The following is a 6,942-nucleotide window of genomic DNA, read 5'->3' as shown; positions in this document are numbered from 1 at the left end:
GAAGACTTCATACACGGTAGACCAGTATGCAGACATCTATGTCCAAGAGATAGTACGGTTGCATAGAATCCCCAAGACAATAGTGTCGGATAGAGGATCGGTGTTTACATCGAGATTTTGGGGAAGTTTATAGCAAGCTATGGGTACTAAGTTAAGTCTTAGTACAACTTTTCGTCCTCAGACAGATGGGCAGTCAGAGCGTACGATTCAGATTTTAGAAGATATGCTACGCGCATGTGTACTTGATTTCGGAGGATAATGGAATAAGTACTTGCCGCTGATAGAGTTATCCCACAACAATAGCTACCAGTCAATGATCGGGATGGCACCTTATGAATTGCTATATGGAAGGAGGTTCTGATCACCATTGCACTGGGACGAGGTAGGAGAAAGGCAACTTCTAGGTCCCGAAGCTGTTTGACAAGGTCAAGAAGTAGTAACGCTTATTAGATAGCGTATGCTTGCTGCTCAAAGCTGTCAGAAAAGCTATGCGGATGCCAAGCGACGCAATGTGGAATTCAAAGTCGGAGATCAAGTCTTCTTGAAGATATCTCCTATGAAAGGTGTAAAGCGGTTTGGGAAGAAAGGCAAGCTTAGTCCCTGTTTTATAGGTCCTTTTGAGATATTGGACAAAGTGGGATCAGTTGCGTATAGACTAGCCCTACCGCCAGCACAAGCAGATACTCACAACGTGTTCCACATCTCGATGCTACGCAAGTATGTGTCAGATCCATCTCACGTCCTCAAGTACGATACGATAGCACTCCAGAAAGACTTGAGTTACGAGGAATGATCGGTTAGCATCCTTGATAGGGGGTGAAGCAGTTACAGTCCAAGATCATTCCTATAGTCAAAATCTTATGGAGTAATAGTTCTGAACGAGAGGCAACGTGGGAGTTGGAGGAGGAAATACAAGGCCGGTATCCGGAGTTATTTGGTAAGTAAATTTCGAGGATGAAATTCTTTTTAGTAGGGGAGAATTATAGAGTCCAAGAAATTTACTTAGTTAGTTAGATAGTAGTAGCAATAGTAATAGTTGTAGTATTTTAATTACTGTGGATTTTTGTTCAGACTGGGATTTAGTTGGACACTCGTAGTAACACTTGTAGATTTTCTAAGTTTAACCTATATTTTAAGAATATTAATTTTAACCTAAGGTTTGATTATTATGACTGATATTGATGGTGATATTTATTATATTATAAGGTTTAGATAGACCCAATAAGATAGTAACACTTGTATTGTGTATGTTTATGATAATTAAGTATTTTTGAGGAATACGTTTATTAAGAGTAATATTTGAATATCCTAGGGTCTGTCAGTAGCATTGAAATTGTTAGAGAACTAAGTCAAGGTTGTTTACTCAATTCAAATTAGGCTGAAAATGTGCAATTTCATGTTTAAATATTCACCGTATGCCGATATATCGCAGCTATAGGGGGCGATATATCGTTATACGGGGATACAAAAAACACGTAACTTCGTATGATCACCTCGACGAGCCTCGGGCATATTAGCCCAGGCGATATATCGCCTACTCGGGGCGATATATTGGCCCCTTTGATGGATTTTTGAATGTTTTTTAAATTGTTCTCATTTTATTCCTTAACTTCTTGATAAGTCCAGCATCTTTCTAACCGAGTCTTCAGCCTCTGCTGAACAATAATTCAAATATTTTTCACTTAAAAAGCCATTTTTTTATTCAAGTTAAATGAAAATATTTTCATTCTTGAACTCTATAAATAGGACCTAGTACCCAACCATTTATTCATTCATCAAGCTAAGTTCAGAGGCTGCAAGCTGCTAGGTTATTTTTGAGTGCTTAAACACTTGGGTTGGGGATTATAAGCTTAATCATTATAGGCTTACCAAACACTTGGGAAGTAAGGTTTATAGCACATTTCGGTTCAAGGTTTAGGTCGGTCGTAGAAGCATTCAAGGTATTCCAAACTCTAGTTCATTTTGGTATTGTTTTCCTTAAAGTTCTTATAGTTTTCTACTTAGCACCCTAACTTTATTCTTTATTCTTGGATAGGAAATCTAAGATGTTGAACATAAGGTTTTTGGTAAGTATATTCTTGATGGTATAGTTCATCCATTCTTTTCATTCATTTTTCTTCAGTATACTCACCCTTTCATTGATGGTTTTTAGGTGTGTTCCAAAGTCCCAAACCTGTTCTCATATCCCGGTACTTTTGGTAAGGAAAATAGGATAGGATATTATATGTTATGCTATATGTTATCTTATGATTTATGTGTTATGTTAACTTATGATTTATGTGTTATGTTATGTATGTTGTAGACTTGGGCATATGACTTGTATAACTAACAAGCCCCAATAAATTTATGGGCATATGACTTGCTTAGATAGCAAGCCCCACAAATCAAATGGGCATATGACTTGTTTAGTTTACGAGCCCGAAGCAATAATGGCCACTATAATATGTGTGACATATGTTTATGATATGTTTTATTATATGTTTCGTTATGAATTTTATGTATATGATTTACATGTTAGGTTTTCCTTGCTGGGCATTAGGCTCACTCCTTTATGTTTATATGTGCAGGAAAATATCTTCGGTGGCGGGAAAGGTTCTTGGAAGCTTGGGGATGTGTATTGAGGCGGGATGGGATCGATGGACCGAGAGTTCGATTCGAGGATGAAGTCTCTTTAAATTTTATATGTATTTTCCGCAGTTTATTATGTAATCCATCTATTTAAAATTATGTTATGTTTTTATTTTAAAAACAATGCGATCCCATATCCTACTTATGAATTTTATATAGTTTTAAACCTTTACTTTTCATGTTCTGAAATAAAGATATGTTATTTCAAATGTATGTTTTCATAAGATTAGTATAGAAGTTGGTAATGGTCCAAAGTCTAGAGTAGTTGGGTCATTACAAGTAGCAGTAGTAGCAGTAGCAATAACAGTAGTACCAGTACCAGTACCAGTAGCAGTAGTAGTAGCAGTAGCAGTAGCAATAGTAGTATCAGTAGCAGTACCAGTACCAGTACCAGTAGCAATAGCAGTTGTAGTAGTAGGAGTAGTAACAGTAGTAGTAGTAGTAGTAGTAGCAGTAGTAGTAGTAGTAGTAGCAGCAGCAGCAGTAGTAGTAGTAGTAGTAGTAGTAGCAGCAGCATCAACAGCAGTAGCAGCAGTACAGTAGCAGTAGCAGTAGCAGCAGTAGTAGTAGCAGCAGCAGTAGTAGTAGTAGTAGTAGTAGTAGTAGTAGTAGTAGTAGTAGTAGTAGTAGTAGTATTTTAGGTTTTGTGGATATTGGTTCAAGCCGAGATTTAGTTGGAAACTCATAGAACTAGTTATGGATTTTATAAGTTTAACCTATAGTTTAGAAATATTAATTTTAACATAAGGTTTGATTAATATAGCTGGTCCTAGAAATATTTTTATTATAACCTAAGGTTTAGATAGAATTATTACGACTGTGATACTTGTCACATGTATGTTTATTTGAGGATTTAAGGATTTTATATGAATAATTTAATAAAGGATAGATTTTGAAGCTCTAGAACCTTTTAGCAGCTGTTAGGATCACGTTTTACTCAGTCAATGTTGTTTTAACAAACTTCAAATATGTTGAAATGTGCAAAAACGTGTTTAAAATATCAACATATACCAATATATCGCAACTATAGGGGTCGATATGTCGCCTAAGGTTGATATGAAAAATATGTCGACTTCGCACGAACGAAACCACGGAAGCTCGCGCATAGGTAAGGGCGATATATTGCCTAGGGTAGGCGATATATCGGCTCTTGGAGCCATTTTTTTTAAAACTTTGTGGAATTAAATTAGAAATAGACCTCAACCACTTGGACTTGTTCTTGAATGTTTTTGACCGAGTTCTGGGAATCTGTTGAACCAAAAATTCAAATTTATTCAATTTATTTATATTCATTTATTTATTCATTTTAAAAGGGGTTAGTTTCACTCCTTGAACTCTAAAAATTAAACCTAAGACTCTGCCATTTCATTCATCATCCAAGCATTCTTTAGAGGCTCCAAGCTGCTAAGTTTATTCTAGAGAGAAAACACTAGGGTTTTGGGATTTAAAAGCTTTCCAATCTAAGCTTTTCTAAACACTTGGGAAGTAAGATAGAGTGACAGTAGAGTATTGAGGTGTAGATCGAAGTTCTAGTCTATTAAGGTATTCATATCCTCAGGTTTAATCCATTATAGTACTTTTATTTTCTTTCAGATCCTAACTTGATTTTATAACTTTTTGGTTAGGTATTTAAGTTTCTTGAAACTTAAGGATTTTTGGTAAGTTTCTATCTTGATGGTTTAGATCTTTTTTTCATCTCCATTTCTTTAGAAACTCATAATTCTTATTGTTGATTTTTGGAGTTTTCCAATCTCATTCTTGTCTCCAATATCCTGATTTTTGGTAAAGAAAATAGGTTAGATTATATGTGTTATGATATGTTTATATGCTATGATACGTTATGTGCTATGTATAAATATGTTTTTGTAGTCACTTGGGGCTTATAGTTGTTTAGATAGCAAACCTCAAGGTTTTATCATTATCGTGGACTAAAGTTATGATTTACCCTACCTCAATTAGTAGATAGATGACCTATACGGGTTATCATATACTATTTTGTAATCTAACCTACCTCGATTAGTAGACTGAGGACCTAGATGGTTTTATCAAATGCTACAGTAATGAGTTAATGGCCATTAATATTGTAGTCTTATATGATATACGTTTTTACGTCGTATGTTTTGTAGTATATTTTTTATGATATAGTCTTATGATGTTTGATATATGTTTTTAGTAGATTTTCCTTGCTAGGCATTAGGCTCATTCCTTTTATTTTAGATGGTGCAGAAAATGAGCTTGGAAGGCGGGATAGATTCGTGGCAGCTTGGCATGTGTATTGGGGATGGGTTGATTGAATGGACTGTTGGAAGATCGAGGATGACATTGTTTCAAGTCTTTTAATTTATGTTCTTATGTGTTTCCGCACTTAGTTTTTAAACAATTAATGAAAGTTTATGTTTACGTTTTTATGTAAATAACGATGGGATCCCATATTCTGTATTACGTACCGTATTTTGGATTTTTAATAAAGTTATAATATTTTATATATATATGTATTCAAAAATAGTAGCTATGTCTTAGTAGTATTTAATGGTCCGACGTTCAGAATTAGTCGGGGCATTATAGTTGGTATCAGGGACCACAGTTCATATGCATAAAGTTCTCCTTGATACACATGCACAAGCTTCAGATCTAATCGCCAGTGTAGTAGTAGTAGTTGTGGAATTTTAGTTTTCCTGGATTTGGTTCAAGTAGTGGTAGTGGTAGTTGTAGTAGTGGTAGTAGTGGTAGTGGTAGTGGTAGTAGCTGTAGAATTTTAATTTTCGTGGATATTGGTTCAAGCCGGGATTTAGTTAGCAACTCGTAGAAATAGTTATGGATTTTATAAGTTTAACCTATGGTTTAGAAATATTAATTTTAACATAAGGTTTGATTAATATAGTTGGTCCTAAGAATAATATTTATTTTAACCTAAAGTTTACATAGAATAATTAAGAGTGTGACCCTTGTCACAAGCATGTTTATTAAGGATTTAAGTATTTTTTATGAATAGTTTAATTAAAAAAACTATCTAGAAGCTCTAGAACCTTCCATTATCTGTTAGGATCACGTTTTACTCAGTCAAAATAGTTTTTAATCAATTTCAAATTAGTCTGAAATGTGCAAAAACGTGTTTAAATTATCAGCGTATACCGGTATATTGCAGCTATAGGGGCTGATATATCGCCTATGATTGATACGGAAAACATGTCAACTTTGCATGAACGAAACCATGGACCCTCGGTATCATGGTAGGGGGATATATCGTCTACCTTAGGCGATATATCAGCTCTAGTGGCCAAATTTTTTAATTTCGTAGAATTCTGAACTATAAACAACCCTCAACAACCTTGACTAGTTCCTGAACGTTTTTTACCGAGTTCTAGGAGTCTGTTGAACAGATAATTCAAATTTATTCATTTTTAATCATTTATTTATTCTTTGAAATGGGAGTTAGTTTCACTCCTTGAACTCTATAAATAGGACCTAGTACTCAATAATTTTTTTTCATCTTGAAGCACAATTCAGAGTCTCCAAGCTGCTAAGATTATTCTAGAGAGAAGCACTAGGGTTTTGGGATGAAAGCTTTCAAATCTAAAGCTTTTATAAACACTTGGGAAGTAAGATTTTGTGTGATTTCGGTGTTCGAGGTATAGATCGTGGTTGTAAGCTATCAAAGGTATTCATTATCTTCAGGTTTAGTTCACTATAGTTTCTATTATTCTTTCATTTTTCTTCAAATCCTAACTTGTGATAGTGAATTTTGGTTTAGTGTTCAATTCCTTTGAAACATAAGGTTTTCAGCAAGTTCTTTTATCGATGGTTTAGATCTTCTCATAAACATCATTTCTTTAGAAACTTATGGTTTCTTATGTTTGATTTTAGGCGTTTCCAATCCCGCTCTTGTCTCAAATATTCCAATTTTTGATAAGGACAATTAGGTAGTATAGTATTATGACTTAGTTTATGTAATTTATGATATAGTTTATGTTTGTATGATCTAACATTTCAGGTACAATAAAGGGGTAAGTATGTCTGGACCTAAGGTGTCCAATGATGTATGACGGACTATGTCCGGTAGGCTCGGTTGCCAAAACTTTACGACTGACCTAAGTGATGTCTGGTGTATGACGGACTTTGGTCCGGGGCTTAATTGTCACTCTTGTATAAACACTTATCTTTTTATTATATCTGACTTGTTATTATGATCTATAGTTATGATTATGATTTATGACCCATGACCTATAGTTATGATTTTTGACTTATGATTTATGATCTATGACTTATGACTTAGAGTATGATTTTTTATTTATGACTTAGATTATGATGTAGAAT

The sequence above is a fragment of the Humulus lupulus genome, chromosome 3 (genome assembly GCF_963169125.1).
Source record: "Humulus lupulus chromosome 3, drHumLupu1.1, whole genome shotgun sequence".
NCBI classification, from domain to species: domain Eukaryota; kingdom Viridiplantae; phylum Streptophyta; class Magnoliopsida; order Rosales; family Cannabaceae; genus Humulus; species Humulus lupulus.
This window is presented reverse-complemented; position numbering follows the sequence as displayed.